This window comes from Procambarus clarkii, chromosome 71, assembly GCF_040958095.1.
Source record: "Procambarus clarkii isolate CNS0578487 chromosome 71, FALCON_Pclarkii_2.0, whole genome shotgun sequence".
Lineage (NCBI taxonomy): Eukaryota > Metazoa > Arthropoda > Malacostraca > Decapoda > Cambaridae > Procambarus > Procambarus clarkii.
Genome location: NC_091220.1, coordinates 30,936,936 through 30,962,805, shown reverse-complemented (window position 1 = coordinate 30,962,805; position 25,870 = coordinate 30,936,936).

The following is a 25,870-nucleotide window of genomic DNA, read 5'->3' as shown; positions in this document are numbered from 1 at the left end:
ACCCCAAATATCATGAGCTTCTATTTTTTTAATTAGTCTTTCATGTGGCACTGTATCAAGAGCTTTGCTAAAGTCAAGGTACACAACATCACAATCCTTACCACTATCAACTGCCTCAACTATGCTGGAATAAAAAGATAGCAAATTTGTTAAACATGAATGGCCATTTGTAAAACCTTGTTGCGACTCATTTAATAATTTATGTTTTTCAAGATGAAGACGAATTGTATTTGCAATTATTGATTCAAGTAACTTTCCCACAATAGACGTTAGGCTAATTGGCCGATAGTTTGACGCAAGTGATCTATCTCCTTTCTTAAAAATTGGTACCACATTAGCTACCTTCCATGACTCTGGCACTCTGTCTGACTCTTTTGATTTATTAAATATGGTAGACAGTGGCTCGGAAAGCTCCTCTTTGCATTCTTTAAGCACCCTGGCAAACACTTCATCCGGCCCTGGGGATTTGTTTGGTTTTAGTTTTTCTAATTGTTTAATTACATCCTCACTGGTAACTGCTAAACTCGTCAACATGTCCTCATCCCCACCCACATAGACTTGTTCGGCTGAAGGCATATTGTTAAGTTCCTCTTTAGTAAATACAGATACAAAATATTTATTAAAAATATTACTCATCTCTTCATCACTATCTGTTATTTGACCTGTCTCAGTTTTTAATGGACCTATCCTTTCCCTAGTCTTAGTTCGATATAACTGAAAAAAAACCTTTAAGATTTGTCTTTGCTTGCCCTGGTATGCGAACTGCATAGTTTCTTTTTGCTTTCCTTATTTCTTTTTTAACATTTCTAATTAGTTGTACGAATTCCTGTTCTAAAGTGACATCTCCATTTTTAATCCTTTTGTACCAAGCTCTGCCATGGGACCAGGATTTAAAAAATTGTTGTAGGGTATTCATAATTTATTATCCTGATACATGTGAAAGGTGCTGCACCTAGGCCAAGTTTCAGCATCTCAGCCTAAATAGAGACGGAAAAAAAAAAAAAAAAAGACGAATTTTTCAACCATGTTCAATTGATTTCACAGCCCACAATTGTGAGCCAAAATCATTTATACGACACTCAGCTATGACCTTACTATATAATAAAGATTTGCATGTCACATTATTATCCCAGATGTATTTAGTGCAATAATACAGATTTTATAAAAGTTTCCCAAAAACGTATGCAACAAAATGAGGTGTATCATTATTTATAAAATCAATAAATCTACGTAGATAAGAATAATGACATGCGTTTATAGAGGCGTAAACTCTACATATAATGTGCAAGTTTCATGTAAATAGAATAATAAATAAAGGCTGTGAAATTTTATCTAGTTGTAAAAGTTGGAGTTGCGTAGCGCGCTCTCAAAGTTTACTCAACCTGCGGTCACTCGTGACTGGTGATTTATGCATTGCGGCCAGCTCGTATGGAGAGCTCGAATGCATCTAGCTGTCAATGATTTTCTCTTGTTCGTTTGGTAAGTCATATTGCAGTACAAATAGCTAAAAATAGCAAAAATAGCATGTTCTGGGAGATATTGTGTGAGCGCGTCAGCATACATCCTCTCTCCATGAGAGACACGCAGTCACTGACTGCACCACCCTCGTGTCAGACAATAGAGTGTTGCCATTTGTGTGAGTTTATATTCATTTTATGCATAACATGTTATTTTCAACGCTATTACGAAAAATAAGACATCTACAACGTAAGATACAATACCCCGCGGCGTACTCACGGCGCGAGGACCAGATTCACGAAAGTTGCAGCGGGAAATTTGACTCTAATTACGTTATTTTTCAAGATATCATTAAACGGTTTGGACCACAGTGTTGCCAGAACGTTGTAGTATTTTTCGTAATTTTTCGTAAATATTCCATTTTTCATCGGATTTTCGTTTACCATGGCCCCTTATACTAACTCTCTGTTTCCTTTGGAATAGCCATGCCCTAATCCAACTTAATATAGCACCCCAAATACCATGAGCTTCTATTTTTTTAATTAGTCTTTCATGTGGCACTGTATCAAGAGCTTTGCTAAAGTCAAGGTACACAACATCACAATCCTTACCACTATCAACTGCCTCAACTATGCTGGAATAAAAAGATAGCAAATTTGTTAAACATGAATGGCCATTTGTAAAACCTTGTTGCGACTCATTTAATAATTTATGTTTTTCAAGATGAAGACGAATTGTATTTGCAATTATTGATTCAAGTAACTTTCCCACAATAGACGTTAGGCTAATTGGCCGATAGTTTGACGCAAGTGATCTATCTCCTTTCTTAAAAATTGGTACCACATTAGCTACCTTCCATGACTCTGGCACTCTGTCTGACTCTTTTGATTTATTAAATATGGTAGACAGTGGCTCGGAAAGCTCCTCTTTGCATTCTTTAAGCACCCTGGCAAACACTTCATCCGGCCCTGGGGATTTGTTTGGTTTTAGTTTTTCTAATTGTTTAATTACATCCTCACTGGTAACTGCTAAACTCGTCAACATGTCCTCATCCCCACCCACATAGACTTGTTCGGCTGAAGGCATATTGTTATGTTCCTCTTTAGTAAATACAGATACAAAATATTTATTAAAAATATTACTCATCTCTTCATCACTATCTGTTATTTGACCTGTCTCAGTTTTTAATGGACCTATCCTTTCCCTAGTCTTAGTTCGACATAACTGAAAAAAAAACTTTAAGATTTGTCTTTGCTTGCCCTGCTATGCGAACTGCATAGTTTCTTTTTGCTTTCCTTATCTCTTTTTTAACATTTCTAACCAGTTGTACGAATTCCTGTTCTAAAGTGACATCTCCATTTTTAATCCTTTTGTACCAAGCTCTCTTTTTACCTATAAGGTTCTTTAAGTTATTTGTTATCCACTTTGGGTCATTAGTATTCGATCTATTCAATTTGTATGGTATACTACGTTCCTATGCTTTGTTTAGAATATTCTTAAATAAGTTATATATTACCTTGACGAGTATTGACAAAGCCTACTGTCATCCAACCGACAAGTCTCTTCCGGTCTTACATAAGAACTTAAGAACAAAGGCAACTGCAGAAGGCCTGTTGGCCCATACGAGGCAGCTCCTATTTATAACCACCCAATCCCACTCATATACATGTCCAACCCATGCTTGAAACAATTGAGGGACCCCACCTCCACAATGTTACACGGCAATTGGTTCCACAAATCAACAACCCTGTTACTGAACCAGTATTTACCCAAGTCTTTCCTAAATCTAAACTTATCCAATTTATACCCATTATTTCGTGTTCTGTCTTGTGTTGATACTTTTAATACCCTATTAATATCCCCTTTGTTAACTTTAATACCCTATTAATATCCCCTTTGTTAACTTTAATACCCTATTAATTCCCTTTGTTAACTTTAATACCCTATTAATATCCCCTTTGTTAACAAATACTGACAAGATTACCTTAACAGGTGTTCTACTACTTTACCACACAAAGCTACAAGACACCCTGTGAAAACAACATCAACACTGTGTGAATTCACTAAGTGGCGGGTGCTAACTCTCCTTAGGTTTAATCAGTCCAATGAATTACGACAGCTTAATGACAGCGCAATTCACTCCGACCATAACAGGACGGTCAACCCCTTACGTTAATCAACCACTTAATTAACCAAGGTTTTTTGCCTCTTTGGTCACCAAAGGTTTGGTTTGGTGGTGTGGGCGTCTCTGCCCTCCCAGCTGTTGCTGCCTGGCTGCGAGCTGACGTGGCGAGCTTGACTTTGGTGGCATCTTCCCCCTGTTGTGTGTGTGTGAACTCCGTGGGCCTGGAGTTCACTAGTGTTTTTCGTGTTCTGTCTTGTGTTGATACTTTTAATACCTGTTTAATATCTCCTTTGTTATGTCCATTCATCCACTTGTAAACCTCTATCATGTCACCCCTAACTCTTCGCCTTTCCAGTGAATGCAATTTAAGCTTTGTTAATTTTTCTTCATATGAAAGGTTTCTAATTTGGGGAATTAACTTAGTCATTATTATTGCAATAATGGATTATTATTGCAATATTGGAAGGATTAGTGAAGGATTTGGTGAGTCTAATTGGAGCTTTGAGAGCAGAGATGGATTCCCTGCGGGAGGAGGTACGACGGCCGAGACTTCGGGAGGAAACGAAGGAGGAGGCCAGTGTTGACGGGACCTCATTAAGAAGGACTGACGGGACCAGTATTAAGAAGACCTCGTCTTGGCAAGTTGTGAAAGACAGGGGTCTTAAGAAGACCTTGGCAAAACCGACAACTAATAGCCTACACCTAAGGACTTTTAATGCATTTGACGTATTAGAGGACGAGTGCTGTGGTGAACCTGTTGTTCAAAGAGGAGGCAAAACAACGAGGAGCATTGAAGCACAGGTCCCTCAAACTGCTCGAAAAAAAAGGGAGAATCGAAGCGAATTTTGGTTGTAGGAGATTCCCAGGTGAGGTATTTAGACAGAACGTTTTGTGCCAGAGATAGGGGGAACAGAGTAAGGGTTTGCTATCCGGGAGCTGGAATTGGTGATATTGTTGGAAACATGAATGATATTATGACGGGGAAATGGAAACAAACCCATTATTTGTATTAGTGCAAGGGGTAATGATGTTGGGCGAGTTAGGAGTGAGGAACTAATACAGAGATTCAGGATAGCCATTGAATTAGTTAGGAGCAAGGGAGGAATCCCGATCGTATGTGGCATTCTTCCAAGAAAGGGAGTGGGAAATGAATGGATGTCGAGGGCAATTGGTGTCAATTGCCGGCTGGAAAGATATTGCAAATCAAATGCAACATCTTTCATAGACAACTGAGAACACTTCTATGGAAGAAATGAAATGTATGCTCGTGATGGGGTGCATCTATCGAGAGCTGGGGTTGTTGCTGTTGCGAACTCGTTGGAAGAAGTGGTTAGAGGTGTTTGTTTGGGTTTAAACTGTTAGTAGATAGAGGTATGGGAATTGATTTGGAGGAAGGAGGTAATAAAAGTATGTGTTTGTGGGAGAAAGGAATTGGCAAAATGATCAGGGAAAGAGAAGGGCCTCAAAATAACAATTCACTTAGGGTATATTACACTAACAGTAGAAGTGTAAGAAATAAAATTAACGAATTAAATGCTCTTGTCTGCACAGAGAAAATTGATATCATTGCACTTACCGAAACGTGGATGAATGTAGAAAATAAAGAACTATTGGCTGAATATCAAATAAATGAATTTAAACTATTTCACACAGATAGATATATTAGACGAGGAGGTGGAGTAGCCATATATGTTAGGGACAATTTGAAATGTAGTCTCAAAGAGGGAATCAAAACTGAGCCACACACAGAAACTATTTGGATAGAATTAAACGAAAAAGCTAATAATATTATAATAGGAGTTATATATAGGCCACCAAATTTAGACAGAATGGAAGCAAAGCATCTATGGGATGAAATATCTAGAGCATCTAGATCTAACAGTATTTATGTCATGGGTGACTTTAATTTTAGTGGAATAAACTGGTTGAACATAACAGGGAATAATGAAGCAGAAGATTTTCTATAATTAATTGACGATTGCTTTCTTACGAAACACATTAAGGAACCAACACGGGAAAATAATATTTTAGATTTAGTGTTAACTAACAGGGAAACACAAGTTGTCGGCAAATCCGAAGTCACAGTGAGAGGTTTGAAGTCACAGTTAGAGGTTGTGTTAACCGGAGCTCCTGAGTGTTGTTATATTATTATAGCAATATGGAAGTTGTAGTGAAGGACCTGGTGACTCTAGTGGGAGCCCTGAGGACAGAGTTGGACTCTGCGGGAGGAGGTGCGTCAGCTGAAAGAACAACGAGAAGTAACGAAGGAGGAGACCAGTAGTAAAGGGACCTCGTCTTGGAGAGTTGTGAAAGACAGGGGCCTTAAGAAGACTTTGATAAAGCCGCCTTCAAACGCCATAGCAACTTCTAATTCATTTGACGTTTTGGAGGACGAGTGCTGTGGAGAGACTGCGGATCGCGCAAAAGGGAAAGCAACGAAGAGCAAGGAAGCGCAGGTCCCTCAGAGAGTAAAGGAAGTACCTAAGCAAACCTTAGTTGTGGGAGATTCCCAGATAAGGTATTTGGATAGAACGTTTTGTGCTAGAGATAGGGGGAACAGGTTAAGGGTTTGCTATCCCGGAGCTGGCATTGGTGATATTATAAACAACATGAATGATATTATGGCTGGAAATGGGAACAATCCTATTATTTGCATTAGCGTGGGAGGAAATGATGTTGGTCGAGTTAGGAGTGAGGAACTGATTCAGAGGTATAAAACAGCCATAGAATTAGTTAGGAGCAAGGGAGGAATCCCGATCATATGTGGCATTCTTCCAAGAAAGGGAGTGGGAAATGAATGGATATCGAGGGCACTTGGTGTCAATTGCCGGCTGGAAAGATATTGCAAATCAAATGCAATATCTTTCATAGACAACTGGGAACACTTCTATGGAAGAAATGAAATATATGCTCGTGATGGGGTGCATCTATCGAGAGCTGGGGTTGTTGCTGTTGCGAACTCGTTGGAAGAAGTGGTTAGAGGTGTTTGTTTGGGTTTAAACTGTTAGTAGATAGAGGTATGGGAATTGATTTGGAGGAAGGAGGTAATAAAAGTATGTGTTTGTGGGAGAAAGGAATTGGCAAAATGATCAGGGAAAGAGAAGGGCCGCAAAATAACAATTCACTTAGGGTATATTACACTAACAGTAGAAGTCTAAGAAATAAAATTAACGAATTAAATGCTCTTGTCTGCACAGAAAAAATAGATATTATTGCACTTGCCGAAACGTGGATGAATGTAGAAAATAGAGAACTATTAGCTGAATATCAAATATATGGATTTAAACTATTTCACACAGATATATTAGACGAGGAGGTGGAGTAGCCATATGTGTTAGGGACAATTTGAAATGTAGTCTCAAAGAGGGAATCAAAACAGAGCCACACACAGAAACTATTTGGATAGAATTAAACGAAAAAGCTAATAATATTATAATAGGAGTAATATATAGGCCACCAAATTTAGACAGAATGGAAGCAAAGCACCTATGGGATGAAATATCTAGAGCATCTAGATCTAACAGTATTTATGTCATGGGTGACTTTAATTTTAGCAGAATAAACTGGTTGAACAAAACAGGGAATAGTGAAGCAGAAGATTTTCTAGAATTAATTGACGATTGCTTTCTTACGCAACACATTAAGGATCCAACACGGGAAAATAATATTTTAGATTTAGTGTTAACTAACAGGGAAACGCAAATCAATGACATCGAAATAGGGAGTGAGCTAGGGAGCAGTGATCACAAAGAAATCAGATTTAGCATAGAATGGAATAGACCAGTAGGAGAAAATTCTGTTAAAGTGCCAGATTTTCGAAAAGCTGATTTTAATAGCCTAAGAAATTTTTTGGGTCAAATTGATTGGAAAGTCTTGGGTATGGGGTGTGGGCCGGTCTTGGAGCGAGACATGAACCCAGCGATAGGTGACTTAAATGGGGATTTCGATGTGGATTCAATATATAACGTATTTAAGAATATTCTAAACAAAGCACAGGAACGTAGTATACCATACAAATTGAATAGATCGAATACTAATGACCCAAAGTGGATAACAAAGAATTTGAAGAATCTTATAGGTAAAAAGAGAGCTTGGTACAAAAGGATTAAAAATGGGGAGGTCACTTTAGAACAGGAATTCTTACAACTGGTTAGAAATGTTAAAAAAGAGATAAGGAAAGCAAAAAGAAACTATGAAGTTCGCATAGCAGGACAAGCAAAGACAAATCCTAAAGGGTTTTTTCAGTTATATTGTACTAAGACTAGGGAAAGGATAGGTCCATTAAAAACTGAGACAGGTCAAATAACAGATAGTGATGAAGAGATGAGTAGTATTTTTAATAAATATTTTGTATCTGTATTTACTAAAGAAAAACTTAACAATATGCCTTCAGCCGAACAAGTCTATGTGGGTGGGGACGAGGACAGGTTGATGAGTTTCACAGTTACTAGGGAGGATGTTCTAAAATAAATAGTAAAACTCAAACCAAACAAATCCCCAGGGCTGGATGAAGTGTTTGCCAGGGTGCTTAAAGAATGCAAAGAGGAGCTTTGTGACCCACTGTCAACCATATTTAATAAATCAATAGAGTCAGGCAGAGTGCCAGAGTTTTGGAAAGTTGCTAATGTGATACCAGTTTTTAAGAAAGGAGATAGATCACTTGCGTCTAACTATCGACCAATTAGCCTAACGTCTATTGTGGGAAAGTTACTCGAATCTATAATAGCAAATAATATTCGTCTTCATCTTGAAAAACATAAATTAATAATTGAGTCGCAACATGGTTTTATAAATGGCGGTTCATGTTTAACAAATTTGTTATCTTTTTATTCTAGCATTGTTGAGGCAGTTGATAGTGGTAAGGATTGCAATGTTGTATACCTTGACTTTAGCAAAGCTTTTGATACAGTGCCACTTGAAAGACTGATTAAAAAGATAGAGTCTCATGGTATTGGGGGTGCTATATTAAGCTGGATTAGGGCATGGCTATACCAAAGGAAACAGAGAGTTAGTATAAATGGAATCAAGTCAGAGTGGGAAAATGTTGTAAGTGGAGTGCCTCAAGGCTCTGTCCTGGGACCTCTGTTGTTTATAATATATATAAATGATTTAGATTCAGGTTTGAGTAGCAAGATTTGCAAATTTGCCGATGATACGAAAATCGGTAGGGAAATTAATTCGGAGGAGGACTCACTATCACTTCAAGTTGATCTAGATAGGGTTTTGAAATGGTCAATGGATTTACAGATGCAGTTTAATGCTGATAAATGTAAAGTTCTGAGGTTAGGTAATGATGATAGAGTTACAAGATACGAGCTAGATGGTGTTGAGATTGCGAAGTCGGATTGCGAAAGGGATCTGGGAGTTATGATTAGTAAGAATTTAAAACAAAAGGATCAATGCATAAATGTTCGTAATAAGGCAAATCGGACACTTGGATTTATTAATCGCAGCGTTAGTAACAAGACACCTGGTGTGGTTCTCAAGCTATATCTTGCTCTAGTTAGGCCCCATTTAGATTATGCAGTTCAGTTTTGGTCGCCATATTATAGAATAGATATAAATTCACTTGAACGTGTCCAGCGTAGGATGACTAAGTTAATTCCCCAAATTAGAAATCTTTCATATCAAGAAAGATTAACAAAGCTTAAGTTGCATTCACTGGAAAGGCGAAGAGTTAGGGGCGACATGATAGAGGTTTACAAGTGGGTGAATGGACATAACAAAGGGGATATTAATAGGGTATTAAAAGTATTAACACAAGACAGAACACGAAACAATGGGTATAAATTGGATAAGTTTAGATTTAGGAAAGACTTGGGTAAATACTGGTTCAGTAACAGGGTTGTTGATTTGTGGAACCAATTGCCGCGTAACATTGTGGAGGTGGGGTCCCTCGATTGTTTCAAGCGCGGGTTGGACAAGTATATGAGTGGGATTGGGTGGTTATAAATAGGAGCTGCCTCGTGTGGGCCAACAGGCCTTCTGCAGTTGCCTTTGTTCTTATGTTCTTATGTTAAATTAATGACATCGAAATAGGGAGTGAGCTAGGGAACAGTGATCACAAAGAAATCAGATTTAGCATAAAATGGAATAGACCTGTAGGAGAAAATTCTTTTAAAGTGCCAGATTTTCGAAAAGCTGATTTTAATAGCCTAAGAATTTTTTTGGGTCAAATTGATTGGAAAGTCTTGGGTATGGGGTGTGGGCCGGTCTTGGAGCGAGACATGAACCCAGCGATAGGTGACTTAAATGGGGATTTCGATGTGGATTTAATATATAACTTATTTAAGAATATTCTAAACAAAGCACAGGAACGTAGTATACCATACAAATTGAATAGATCGAATACTAATGACCCAAAGTGGGTAGCAAAGAATTTGAAGAACCTTATAGGTAAAAAGAGAGCTTGGTACAAGAGGGTTAAATATGGGGAGGTCACTTTAGAACAGGAATTCGTACATATTCGACCGCGAGACACAAAAGAAGGTCACTACCAAAGATACCTTACAGCATAGTACTATCCCTTTCCCAATCCTTTCAAGTGGATTTAATATATAACTTATTTAAGAATATTCTAAACAAAGCACAGGAACGTAGTATACCATACAAATTGAATAGATCGAATACTAATGACCCAAAGTGGATAGAAAAGAATTTGAAGAACCTTATAGGTAAAAAGAGAGCTTGGTACAAGATGATTAAATATGGGGAGGTCACTTTAGAACAGGAATTCGTACATATTCGAACGCGAGACACAAAAGAAGGTCACTACCAAAGATACCTTACAGCATAGTACTATCCCTTTCCCAATCCGACTTCGCAATCTCAACACCATCTAGCTCGTATCTTGTAACTCTATCATCATTACCTAGCCTCAGAACTTTACATTTATCAGCATTAAACTGCATTTGCCAATCCTTTGACCATTTCAAAACCCTATTTAGATCAACTTGAAGTGATAGTGAGTCCTCCGAATTAATTTCCCTACCGATTTTCGTATCATCGGCAAATTTGCAAATGTTGCTACTCAAACCTGAATCTAAATCATTTATATATATTATAAACAACAGAGGTCCCAGGACAGAGCCCTGAGGCACTCCACTTACAACATTTTCCCACTCTCACTTAACCCCATTTATACTAACTCTCTGTTTCCTTTGGAATAGCCATGCCCTAATCCAACTTAATATAGCACCTCCAGTACCATGAGCTTCTATTTTTTTTAATCAGTCTTTCATGTAGCACTGTATCAAAAGCTTTGCTAAAGTCAAGGTACACAACATCACAATCCTTACCACTATCAACTGCCTCAACTATGCTGGAATAAAAAGATAGCAAATTTGTTAAACATGAACGGCCATTTGTAAAACCATGTTGCGACTCATTTATTAATTTGTGTTTTTCAAAATGAAGCCGAAACAAATCCACCAGATTATTCGTCCATGCACTAGTTCTATATTGAAGGTTTTTTGTGAAGCAATCTATTTATGCTATCTTTGCTTGACAGTCTGGCGGTGGTTCCAACAAGTTCTGCTGTTACGGTGGCTCTTCTTTGTTTGATCCTGTTTTCTAAGGCTGGCAAGTTGGTTTCCATTCATAGATTCTCACAAATATGCAGGATTATAAGAGAAGCGAATTTGTCAAACATAAGTGTTCCTTTTTAAGTAATTTTTAATCCATGCTTTTCACAATGAAGAATGGCTTTTTCTATTATCAATTCCAGCAATTTTCAAACAATAGACGTAAAATTAACTGAAGTATAAAAACAATAAAATAGAAGTACTGGCAAAGAATGGATAATGACGCTCAAAACGTATAATTCTTTATATATATTTCTTTATCTACTGAATGTTAAGTTGGAATAAAATAAAAAGATGAATACATTGTTATTCTAGGTTCGAGGCGCGTACAGCGTCGTGTCCAAGCGTTGCTACTTTTTCAAGGCCCAACTGAAGTATCGGCGGCGTGTCCAGCATAAAATACAACAGTATCGTGAAGAATTGAGGTTCCTATGGCATCAGACGCATCTCTCAGTAAAGGACGGACAGTTGGCAACGACCAAACATTCCTTGAGACTTACTCACGGACAGAGGCGGAGGCAGGCGGAGAGAGTTTATCAGTACAAAGAACGTAAGATGAAGGTGGTGGAAGGAGTTCTCAGAGGCTCACCAGAGCCACCTGCCCGTCTGCCGCCTCCCTCCCGGGCCGTGTGCTCAAAGTAATAACATCATTTTTTATCCAATGTTTACTATGAAAAAGTAGAGGTGAAGGTCGCTAGAGCGTTGTTAAATCCTCCACCTCTGCAGAAGCAGGCACCCACATGTGTCTCGTGTGTGGGCGAGCATTCAGGACTCACATGTGTCCCGTGTGTGGGCGGGCCTTCTGGGCCCACATGAGTAAACACGTACAAAATGAGAGTGGTATGGAGTGCGATGTGCCAGCAGGGTGGCTTTCAATTATGTATACCATTATTTAACATGTAATGTGAATATTTAGGTATACCCTTAAATTTATGCGTATCCTTCTTTCTACAATAAAAATTAGTAGTACTTAACTCTTCCTTGTATAAATCATTAAGCCTCCCATCTCACAGGATGGTTAGACATACTGTACATGGAATCAATTTAGAAAATACCAGCCTCAATACAAAAAAAAATCAACTCTGACTAAACAACTCTTCGCGATTTTCACAAGAGGTAAGCACTGAATCATGGAAACATTATATTATAATTACTCTTACCAGTTTCTACAAGACTCCTCTCAAACAATGTATTTTTAAACATGTTTAGGTATACACAGCAATGTGCTGCTTCCCTATTCTGTATAAAGGACCACACAGTGTAGATAAAAAACCAGCTACAAGCTCATCCAACATCCTCACCTCGAAGGATGGCCAGTCATACATGGAATTAGGAGAGAACAAAATACTTAATGCTGATCTATTAGCCTCCACTGGCAAAATCTGGGTGCAGCACAAGAATATCTTCCAATATTCCTGAGTGTATGAATTACTCAACACAAAGCTGCTATTAGGACAATAACCAACTCTGGCCCCAGACATCACTCGGTACCCCTACTCAAATCTCTGAATATGTTAGACATTAAGTCACTGCACATTCTCTCATGTGTATTATACATATATAAAACGCTAAACTGTAATGCCAATCCTGACCTCAAAAGCTTCATAGAAGGTTGTAACAGAACCCATGAGCACCACACCAGAAATAAATACAGTTTTGATATTCCTAGAGTACGACTTAATCAAACTAGAAATGCTCTACAAATCAAGGGACCCAGATTGTGGAATGACCTTCCCAACCATGTTAAAGACTGTACCTCTCTCAACCAGTTTAAGATAAAAACGAAGCTATACATAATAAATAATAATAATAATTTTTATTTAGGTAAGGTACATACATAAAGAGATTTTACAAAGTTTGTTGGCTTAATAGATAGAACTAGTATATACAATGCCTAAAGCCACTATTACGCAAAGCGTTTCGGGCAGGAAAAACATTAATGACTAAAGCTTAAAACTAATGGGTAAAAAGAATAAAATGTGTTGAGAACAAATAAAAATAGAGGTAAAAGAGGGGGGAACATTGTTGAAAAAGCAGCACAAATACAATTACAAATTATTACAGAAAATTACATTCAAACAGCGTTGATTTGAAAAACAAAAAACAAAAACAAAAAACATACATGGGTTGACAACAGAGGGGTAAGGTAGGTTACAGGGAATTTATTAGGAATAGCTTCGTTTTTAACTTAAACTGGTTGAGAGAGGTACAGTCTTTAACATGGTTGGGAAGGTCATTCCACATTCTGGGCCCCTTGATTTGTAGAGCATTTCTGGTTTGATTAAGTCGTACTCTAGGAATATCAAAACTGTATTTATTTCTGGTGTGGTGCTCATGTATTTATTTCTGGTGTGGTGCTCATGGGTTCTGTTACAACCTTCTATGAAGCTTTTGAGATCAGGATTGGCATTATAGTTTAGCGTTTTATATATGTATAATACACATGAGAGAATGTGCAGTGACTTAATGTCTAACATATTCAGAGATTTGAGTAGGGGTACCGAGTGATGTCTTGGGCCAGAATTGGATATTGTCCTAATAGCAGCTTTGTGTTGAGTGATTAGAGGACGTAAGTGATTTTGGGTAGTAGAGCCCCAAGCACAAATACCATAGTTGAGATATGGATAGATAAGGGAGTAATAGAGAGTCACCAGGGCAGGGCGTGGTACATAATATCTGATCTTAGAAAGAATGCCCACAGTTTTTGAAACTTTTTTTGATATGTTTAGAATGTGTCCCTGGAAACAGAATATAGAAAGTTTTGTCAATGTTAAGGGTGAGTTTGTTGGCAGTTAGCCACAGATGGACTTTATTTAGCTCAGTATTTACTGTGGCATTTAGAGCAAGGGGATCAGGACTGGAGTAAATGAAGGTTGTGTCGTCAGCAAATAGAATTGGTTTGAGGTGTTGGGAGGCATTTGGAAGGTCATTAATGTAGATGAGAAAGAGGAGAGGGCCAAGTATGCTGCCCTGGGGAACACCAGTGTTGATGGGTAGGGTGGGAGAAATTGTATTATTCACAGAAACACATTGGAGCCTGTCAGTAAGGTTGGATTTGAGGTATTGTAGGGAGTGTCCTCTGACACCATAATGATGTAATTTAAGAAGAAGGTTTTGGTGGTTTACAGTATCGAAAGCTTTACGCAGGTCCACAAATAACCCAACAGGGAACTCATTTTTATCAAGAGCTGTATGAATCGAGTTAAGCATACTAATAAGTGCATCGTTAGTGCTTTTTTGGGCCTGAAGCCATATTGGCAAGGGCTAAGTATATTGAGTTTGGCTAGATATGAGTAAAGCTGCTTATAGATTAGTTTTTCAAAAATTTTTGACAAGTTTGGCAGCATTGATATAGGTCTGTAGTTGTTAACATCTGTGAGATCACCACATTTGTGGACAGGCGTTACTCTCGCTTTTTTTAGAATATCTGGAAAGGTTTGGAGTTCAAGTGACTTGTTGAAGAGCAAAGCAATAGCAGGGGCTAAAGATCTGGAGGCTTTTTTGTAGATTAAAGTTGGTATCTCCTCAAGGGCACCAGACTTCGTTTTAAGGGACAGGATTATCTCATTGACGTCAGTGGAATTAATAGGCTTTAGGTACAGAGACTGTGGATAGTTACCTGTAAGATAGTCCTTAATGTCAGTACTGGAAGATGGAATATCATTAGCAAGGGATGAACCAATGGAAGAGAAGAACCTATTGAACTCAATAGCAGAATCAGAGGCTGAAAGCTGACCATCGTTATTAGACAGGAGAGTCGGTTTGTTATTTAAAGACTTCTTTGATCCCAATATTTGCGAAATTGTTCTCCAAGTTTGTTTAATGTTGCTCTTTATTTGGGTAAATTTATCTTCGTAGTATTTAGTTTTGGCTCGTCTAATTATCTTAGATAACAATAATGAGTAATTCTTTGAGAATTCTTTGGAGACAATTCCTAACCTATACTTCTTCTCAAGGTCATGTTTTTTATTAATAGATTTAAGTATTCCCTTTGTAAGCCAGGGATTGTTAAGCCTTTTGGTTGTGACTTGTTTTGTAAGCATAGGACATTGGGTATTATAAAGGCTAAGAGTTTTTTGAAGAAAAGATTGCACTGCTGGGTTGATGTCCTCTGTTACCTAACTCGGACTCCCAGTTGACATTATCAGTAGCAGTTATAAAATTGTCTATAGCAGTTTCATTGTGTAGTCTAAAACGTATCTCTCTTGACTCAAGAGGTGGTTTGCTAATGTTAGTTAAGAGAAATGTGGGGTAATGGTCTGTAGTGCTATCGGTGATTATACCTGAAGTAAGCGGAGAGGTTATGTTTGTCCAGATGTGATCTAGAGTCGTGGCAGTGCTATCAGTGATTCTAGTAGGTCTAGTGATTAAGGGTATGAGGAAGCAGGAATTCATACAGTTGAGGAAGCTAACAGCAGTAGGGTGTTCTGGCTCGCAGAGGTCAATATTAAAGTCCCCTGCGATAATTAGGTGGTTTTTGTTCAGTCTGTTATCAAGTATTAGATTTCTAAGGTTTGAGTTGAATTCGGACACATTAGTGTTAGGAATTCTATAAACTGCACCCACAGACAGGACAGACTCGGCACCCTTGACTCTGAAGCTGGCGAAGATATACTCCCCATAGCAGTCTCTAGTTCTAATTTCTTTTAAGCATGTTAGTTCTAGGTGGTAGTAAAGAACAGTGCCACCACCTCTCTGAAGTTGACGACAGTTGTGAATTGCTGAGTAGTTAGGCATGTTAAAGAGTTGAGTAGTATCCTCTTTCAACCATGTTTCAGTAAGTATAATAAAAGAGAATTTGTTGTCAATAGCTTCAATCAAGGCACTAACATCATCGAAGTGTTTACCTAGGAATCTAACGTTCAAATTGATTACAGAGATATTGTGATTATGAGTTAATACATTGTTTACATCATGTGCTGCAAAATATCTGCAATTTAGATCATTAAAGTGATTATTGTCATAGATAGTGGATAAGAGGTTAAGTTCTGGGTCTATACTTGACTGCATAAAAAAAGCTGATTGCAGGAAAACAAGGAAAGAAAGGCAAATTACAAGGTAGAAATAAGCTATAAAATAGGGAAAAAAAATGTACACAATACTGTACAAAACAAACACAAAAGGGGCTTACAGGGGTACAATGGAGTAAGGGAGTATGGCTAGGCTAGGCAACCTAGGTAATAAATGAGATTAAAGAAAAAACATATAAACATGGACTATACAAATACCTAATAGGTATTTGGTATTTGGTACAAATACCTAATAGGTATACCTAATACCTAATAGGTATGGCTAGGCTAGGCAACCTAGGTAATAAATGAGATTAAAGAAAAAACATATAAACATGGACTATACAAATACCTAATAAATTCCCTGTAACCTACCTTACCCCTCTATTGTCAACCAATGTCTGATTTTTTTAAAGAGCGCTGTTTGTCGACAGAATTGTATTTGTGCTGCTTTTTCAGCTATGTTTTCTTTCCATGTTTTCATTTTATTCTTTATGCTCAATTAGTATTAAGCTTTAGTCATTTAAGTTGAACTCGCCTGGCGTTCCGCGAGCGCTATGTCATGGGTTCGTATCCTGGCCGGGGAGGATTTACTGGGCGCAAATCCTTAACTGTAGCCTCTGTTTAACGCAACAGTAAAATGTGTACTTGGATGAAAAAACGATTCTTCGCGGCGGGGGTCGTATTCCAGGGACCTGCCCGAAACGCTACGCGTACTAGTGGCTGTACAAGAATGTAACAACTCTTGTATATATAAAAAAAAAAAAAAAAGTTTTTCATGCCTGAAACGCTTTGCGTAATAGTGGCTTTAGGCATTGTATGTACTAGCCCTATCTATAAATCCATCACTCTTTGTAAAATCTCTTGTATGTATGTACCTTACCTAAATAAACATTTGATTTCATTTTGATTTGAAGTAATTACAGAGCTCAAAATACCTCATACCATTTGGTATGAAGTCACTGATAACAGGGCAATCACAGATATAGTGTTGGAGAGTATGTTCTCTCAAGTAGGACTGAAAACAGGTGTTTTTTTCCACCAAGAGGGCTATAAACCCATGGAACCGCCTACTCGCTGAAGCCGTAAATGCCAAATTCCAGCTAAAAAATATCATTAAGACAATTGGCGGGCCCTTTAACAAGCCGCCGGCATTCTGTCCTCTTCGAGGCCACTAGATAGTTAGTGGCCCTTGGGTAAATTCAGTAAATATATACAATAATTGTCAGCGCATCTTCCGAGCAACAAGGACAGCTACACAGTATCTCTTAGAATTACGTAGATAAACAACAAATGTAACATATTTGTTTACTACAATGTCGGTGCTGGCTGTAGAAGTTGAAAAAACATTGTTTTACTTCGAAATATACTAATTTTATAAGAAAATTCGACGTAAATAGAGGCAGTAGAGCTCCGATAAGCCAGCGCTAAATCTTCAATATGAAGAATGTTGCTGCTCTCTGATTGGCCAAACGAAACACAGTAGTGACCTCTATCGGCACGCAGGTGAACCAACAAATTTCTTCCTAAGTGGACGTTATTGAATTGCACCTAAGCATCTTCTTAGGGCACACTTAGGAACCTTCGTAGCAAACCCACTTACGAAGAAATACACAGAGCTTCCTGAATCTAGGTCCATGTCCTTAATTTGTATTTCCCTGTTAGTTAACACTAAATTTAAAATATTATTTCCCCGCGTTGGTTCCTTAGTATTTTGCGTAAGAAAGCAATCATCAATTAATTCTAGAAAATCTTCTGCTTCATTATTCCCTGTTTTGTTTACCCAGTTTATTCCACTAAAATTAAAGTCACCCATGACATAAATACAGTTAGATCTAGATATTTCATCCCATAGATGATCCCAGATGATGATAGATGATGATGATAGATAATGATGATAGATGATCCCTAGATATCCTAGATATCCTAGATAGATAGATATCCTAGATAGATAGATATCCCTAGATGATCCCTAGATGATGATGATAGATGATCCCTAGATATTTCATCCAATAGATCATCCTTCCTGGCTATCTAAGGGAATCTTTGCTCTACTTCTAATTATTTCTATTTTTTGTGTATCTACGTTTATTGTTGTGTTTTGCTACAATTACTTTCTATTTACAGCAGTTTTAGTACTTAACTGTTCCTGTAATTGCTTATCTTATTGTATCGTGACATTATTGTATCTATATGCTTATTGATATTGATCCTGATCAAAATCATTTTTTTTTTGAGATATATACAAGAGTTGTTCCATTCTTGTACAGCCACTAGTACGCGTAGCGTTTCGGGCAGGTCCCTGGAATACTATCCCCGCCGCGAATAATCGTTTTTTCATCCAAGTACACATTTTACTGTTGCGTTAAACAGAGGCTACAGTTAAGGAATTGCGCCCAGTAAATCCTCCCCGGCCAGGATACGAACCCATGACATAACGCTCGCGGAACGCCAGGCGAGTGTCTTACCACTACACCACGGAGACTGTAAACTTCTGTCTCAGAAGTTTGAAGTCTCTATGAGACTTCTGTCTCATACCCACACAAATCAGCACATTGATCATCATTATTGCAGGTATTACACAGCAAATCTTGCAAACAACAAACTCCTAAATAGCACCTGCTTATCAGTTTACAACCAAAATGTTAGGTCACTTGGTAAACATTTTGATGATATAAATACACTACTCACAGCACTAGGTACTAATTTATCATTCATCATTTTAACAGAAACTTGGCTAAGTAAAGACTATACCCAACTCTACAATTTAGCTGGTTATAAACTCTTAAACTTTTATAATAAACTCCAGTACTTAAAATAACTCTTTCAGTGCCTGAGCCTAACCTAACTTAATCTAACTTTGTCCAAGGTGCTGTCTCTGCCTTACCATTTACCTAATGTTCTTTCATTCATATAATTTCCTAAATAATCCGTCAAGTCTCCATGCACTTATGCAAGCATCTACCTCAGTTTCATTGTAAAATTTTACTCTTAAATCTAATCTTACCCTATTCCATTTAAATTTTAAATTTAATTGTATTGATTTATGTCATTTATTGAAATCAATTATTGATCTCATTTTGTTCTCTTAATTAAGTTCATACTAATTATAGGTTAAAAACTAAGCTATATAAAATTTATTATCTTTAAGATTATTTTGCTTTACAATTATCATTTGTCAATTTTTTTATATATTCATCTTGACAGTCTCTACTGATTTTTTGTTCTCTCCACCAAACTTGTGTATCCTTCATGGCTATCTAGTGACCTTTATTCTACCTCTAATTGTTTCAATTCATTCGTTTACTTGCATTTATTGTTGTGTTTTGCCATAATTATTCTCTAATTTTAGCAGACTTAATACTTTGTAAGCTCTTATTGTATTGTTATATTATTGTATTGTTGTGTTTTGCTATAATTACTTTCTATTTTACAGCAGATTTAGTATTTATCTGTTCCTGTAATTGCTTATCTTATTGTATCGTGACAATATCTTATCTGTATGCTTACTGATAGTGATCCTGATCGAAATCTTCTGTCCCATATCCACACAAATCAGCACATTGATCATCATTATTGCAGGTATTACACAGCAAATCTTGCAAAAAACAAACTCCTAAATAGCACCTGCTTATCAGTTTACAACCAAAATGTTAGGTCACTTGGTAAACATTTTGATGATATAAATGCACTACTTACAGCACTAGGTACTAAATTATCATTCATCATTTTAACAGAAACTTGGCTAAGTAATGACTATACTCAACTCTACAATTTAGCTGGTTATAAAGCCATTCATAACTGCAGGCCTAATAAAAAAGGTGGTGGTACAGCAATATATTACAAAGATACCTTCATTTGTAATAGTGTTATTAGTGATAGAGATGACTATTGTGAATATACCTTTGCCAAGTTCTCCAGTAAATCCCTTAAATCCTCCCTGACTATCGGTTCCATCTATAGATTTCCTAATACCAACATAGCTTTATTCGCAGACAATTTAAGGAATCTTATCATAAATAACAATCTCAACAAAAATCACATCATTCTGGGAGGTGATTTCAATATTGACCTGGGTCTTCAAAACAACCCTCAAGTTGACTATTTCCGTAACAGCATGCACTCCTGTATGTTAATCCCCACAATCACCAAGCCCACCCCAGTCACTCAAACATCTGCCACTACCCTGGATCACCTATGGACTAATATAACAGCTCCCCTTACATCAGGGGTAATTTATGACAGAACAACTGACCACTATCCTACTTTCCTCATAGCAAACATTGACACATCACCACCAGAAACCAAAAAACTTTCATTCAGGCTACATAGTGAATCAGCTTTAGACAATCTCTCTAATGCACTCCACAATATTAACTGGGAATCTGAATTTAATAATTCACAGGATATAAACTCATCAACTAACCTCTTTCTCTCCAAAACTCTAAGCCTCTACAACACTCACTGTCCCCTCCTTACCAAACAAGTAACTGATAAAAGAAAAAATAACCCGTGGCTCACAAGTGGCATAATTAAATCAATCAACAAAAAACATGAATACGAAAAGAAATTTAGGAGTGGCCTAGTTTCAGTGGAAGTAGTTAAAAGGTACTCGTCAGTGCTTACCAGTATCATAAGAAAAGCAAAACTTTCATATTATGAGACTAGATTCAAAGAAGCAAAAGGCAACATGAAAAGCACATGGAATACCATCTCTAACATCCTGGGAACTAAACAACACTCCCACAACCAGATAACACTCTCTAAGGATGGCCTTACACTGTCATCTGACTTAGAAATGGCGAACGAATTTAATAGCTTCTTTTCATCGATTGGTGCTAACCTTGCAAGTAAAATCCCACAGACTCAGACACATATCTCTCAGGCAGCTATCCAAACTCTCTTCTCCTCTCACCAGTCAGCCCGTCAGATGTTGTGTCCATCATACACTCACTAAAAACCAAAGCTGGGAACATCAGTGAAATCCCATCCATTGTATACAAGAGCGCCTCCCATGCCCTTGCGCCACCTATAGCTCTGCTGTTCAACAAATCCCTTGAGTGTCATACCTTCCCTGATATCCTTAAAAAAGCAAGAGTAACGCCAGTTCATAAAGGAGGTAATCCGTCAGACATAAACAACTATAGACCAATATCGAACCTACCCATACTATCAAAAATATTTGAAAAAATTATCTACAAACAGCTCTACTCCTATCTCGTAAAATTCGACATTCTTAGCCCCTGTCAGTTTGGCTTCCGCTCTCAAAAGAGTACCAACGATGCAATTATTAGTCTCCTTGATATAATTTACTCAGCTCTTGACAAAAATGAGTTTCCAATTGGACTCTTCATTGACCTGAGAAAGGTCTTTGATACTGTTAATCACGATTAGCTCTTAAGTAAACTCCATCATTATGGAATCCGAGGCCATGCACTGGACTATATCCAATCCTATCTTAGTGATAGACACCAATGTGTAGCCATCAATAATATAATCTCTCCCATTCTACCAATAACTGTTGGAGTGCCACAGGGCAGCATCTTGGGACCTCTTCTTTTTCTTATATACATTAATGATCTGCCTAATGTCTCTAACATTCTGAAACCTATTTTGTTTGCTGATGATACTACCCTCATCTACTCCAACCCCAACCCACATACACTAAATGGTGTTGTTAATAATGAACTAAAAAAAGTCCACTTATGGATGTCAACCAACAAACTAACACTTAACATAGAAAAGACCTACTACATCCTATTCGGAAGCAAATCTACAAATGCAATTCAACTTCAGATTGACAATGTAAACATTAGCAATAAAAATGATGGAAAGTTTCTTGGCATATTCCTAGACAAGAGACTCAACTTCAGTACCCACATACAACACATAACTAAGAAAGTCTCTAAAACAGTTGGTATACTCTCCAAAATCAGATATTATGTTCCTAACTCTGCTCTCATCTCTCTATATTATGCACTAATCTATCCCTATCTCAACTATGGTATCTGTGCATGGGGTTCAACCACTGCAAACCACCTCAAGTCCATCATCACCCAGCAAAAATCTGCTATCAGAATAATATCAAATTCTGCTTTCAGACAACACACAGCCCCCTTGTTTAACTCCCTAAACATGCTAAACATAATCTCACTCCACAAATTCTCTTTTGTCAACTACATTTACAAAACCCTGTTCTTAAATGCAAATCCTTGTCTGAAACTCTTCTTGGACAGATGTAATAGAACCCATTATCACCACACCAGAAATAAATATCTCTTTGATATCCCCAGAGTTAAACTTAATCTGCGTAAACACTCTATGCAAATAAAGGGACCTAGTTTATGGAACTCACTCCCTACTGAATTGAAAAGCTGTCCAACTTTTACATCATTCAAAATCAATACTAAAAAGTACCTAATTTCATCTTTATAGTTTTTCACTTTTTGCCTTAAAATTGCACTCTATCAATTGCTACCCAATCTCCCAACCTTTTTGTTCCCAATTTGAACATCTTTACCATTGTGATCATTGCTGTTTTCTCATATGTGCTGCCAATCTGTTGTATGGTGTTTATAAATCTTGTTTATCTGTATCTTTTGCTACCCAGTCTCCCAATCTTTATGTTCCCAATCTGAACATCTTTACCATTGTGATCATTGCTGTCTTATATGTGCTGTCAATCTGCTGTATGGTGTCTATTAACCTTGTTTAAATTACTAATCAAGCTGTCAATGTAATCAATCAGAGCTTTAATATAACAATATGCTTTAATATACCTACTTATCTCTCTCATCTCATTTTTCTCTTGTAATGTATCTTTACCATTTATCAATTCTGATTGAAATTACCTACTTAAAATTATCTGCTAGATTAAGGACCTGCCCGAAACGCTGTGCGTACTAGTGGCTTTACAAGAATGTAAATACTGTACTATCCAATGTATTCTCACAAACCCAATGTACCTTCTTGTATATATATAAATAAAATAAAATAAAATAAAATAAAATAAACTTGGGTAAATACTGGTTCGGTAACAGGGTTATTGATTTGTGAAACCAATTGCCGCGTAACATGGTAGAGGTGGGGTCCCTCTATTGTTTCAAGCGTGAGTTGGACATGTATATGAGTGGGATTGGGTGGTTATAAATAGGAGCTGCCTTGTATGGGCCAAAAGGACTTCTGCCTTTGTTTTTATAACTTTATAAGCAGGTATGATAGAGAAATAGGCCAGGAGCATTAGACAACCAACTGCTAGAAAAGCGAGGTCCAAGGGCCAGAGCTCGGTTCTGCAGGCACAAATAGGCAAGTTGAGGAAGACACGTTGAGGTGAGTTGAGGCCTTTATAAATCAACATTATAATCCCCTTGTCATCCTCGTCAGGTCCCGAGAGCATCCCATCTCCAATGTTTGGGTCTCCAACTGATAACCTTCCGTCATGTACGATGTACAGCCTACTGGGAAGAATTTATACCCAAATGTCCTGAGGAAATTAAGTTTTAAGAGGCACATAGGAAACTAGTCTGGAAATAGGGTTGTGGAAGAGTGGAATGCCGGCAGCATTATTGAGAAAAATAGTTGAACAGGATACAAGAATGGTATGCATATAATACACGAGCCTTCAGACCTGAGATGTGCTTCTAACATTCAGAATAAATTAAACAAGCAGAAGTTCCTTTAATATTTATTTTTCAATATTCACTGAACAAGTGTTGTTGATATTTATGATTAACTTATTAGCTACAACACATATTATAATAGATTGAAATAAATTAAAGTGAGCATGAGTAGATGATAGATGTTTGTGATCTCTGGTCGTGTACCTTATTTAGGTAAGGTACATACATACAATGAATTTTTACAAAGATTGGTTGACTTATAGGTAGAGCTAGTACATACAATGCCTAAAGCCACTATTACGCAAAGCGTTTCGGGCATGATAAACTTAAATGACAAGCTTAATACTAATTGAGCATAATGAGTAAAATGAAAACAAGAAATGAAAACATAGATGAAAAAGCAGCACAAATACAATTATGTCGACAAACAGCGCTCTTTAAAGAAAAACAGACATTGGTTGACAATAGAAGGGTAAGGTAGGTTACAGGGAATTTATTAGGTATAGCTTCGTTTTTAACTTAAACTGGTTGAGAGAGGTACAGTCTTTAACATGGTTGGGAAGGTCATTCCACATTCTGGGCCTCTTGATTTGTAGAGCATTTCTAGTTTGATTAAGTCGTACTCTAGGAATATCAAAACTGTATTTATTTCTGGTGTGGTGCTCATGGGTTCTGTTACAACCTTCTATGAAGCTTTTGAGATCAGGATTGGCATTATAGTTTAGCGTTTTATATATGTATAATACACATGAGAGAATGTGCAGTGACTTAATGTCTAACATATTCAGAGATTTGAGTAGGGGTACCGAGTGATGTCTGGGGCCAGAATTGGATATTGTCCTAATAGCAGCTTTGTGTTGAGTAATTAGAGGACGTAAGTGATTTTGGGTAGTAGAGCCCCAAGCACAAATACCATAGTTGAGATATGGATAGATAAGGGAGTAATAGAGAGTCACCAGGGCAGGGCGTGGTACATAATATCTGATCTTAGAAAGAATGCCCACAGTTTTTGAAACTTTTTTTGATATGTTTAGAATGTGTCCCTGGAAACAGAATATAGAAAGTTTTGTCAATGTTAAGGGTGAGTTTGTTGGCAGTTAGCCACAGATGGACTTTATTTAGCTCAGTATTTACTGTGGCATTTAGAGCAAGGGGATCAGGACTGGAGTAAATGAAGGTTGTGTCGTCAGCAAATAGAATTGGTTTGAGGTGTTGGGAGGCATTTGGAAGGTCATTAATGTAGATGAGAAAGAGGAGAGGGCCAAGTATGCTGCCCTGGGGAACACCAATGTTGATGGGTAGGGTGAGAGAAATTGTATTATTCACAGAAACATATTGGAGCCTGTCAGTAAGGTAGGATTTGAGGTATTGTAGGGAGTGTCCTCTGACTCCATAATGATGTAATTTAAGAAGAAGGTTTTGGTGGTTGACAGTATCAAAAGCTTTACGCAGGTCCACAAATAACCAAACAGGGAACTCATTTTTATCAAGAGCTGTATGAATCGAGTTAAGCATACTAATAAGTGCATCGTTAGTGCTTTTTTTGGGTCTGAAGCCATATTGGCAAGGGCTAAGTATATTGAGTTTGGCTAGATATGAGTAAAGCTGCTTATAGATTAGTTTTTCAAAAATTTTTGACAAGTTAGGCAGGATTGATATAGGTCTGTAGGTGTTAACATCTGTGAGATCACCACATTTGTGGATAGGCGTTACTCTCGATTTTTTTAGAATATCTGGAAAGGTTTGGAGTTCTGTCGTGACGCTGAACCCCGGTTCATTCCGAACACAGCGATTACACAACACATAACACCTTGCCTCAGCAACCGTTACTACCACCGTGTACTCCTACACACACCAGACCCTTGAGGCGTACCACTAGGTTTGTACTGGAACACAATGAATGAACATACGGAAGGTATTTAAAGGCCGTCGTGTTTTGTCATTTAATTACAAAGAATAGACTCTGACAAATAATAATATATTAACATACTCTATTAGGTCAATACACTTCCAATACCCATAGACCACTTGACCTCCGCGATCACCACACACACTCGTAACTTCCGCCTAAGTCCC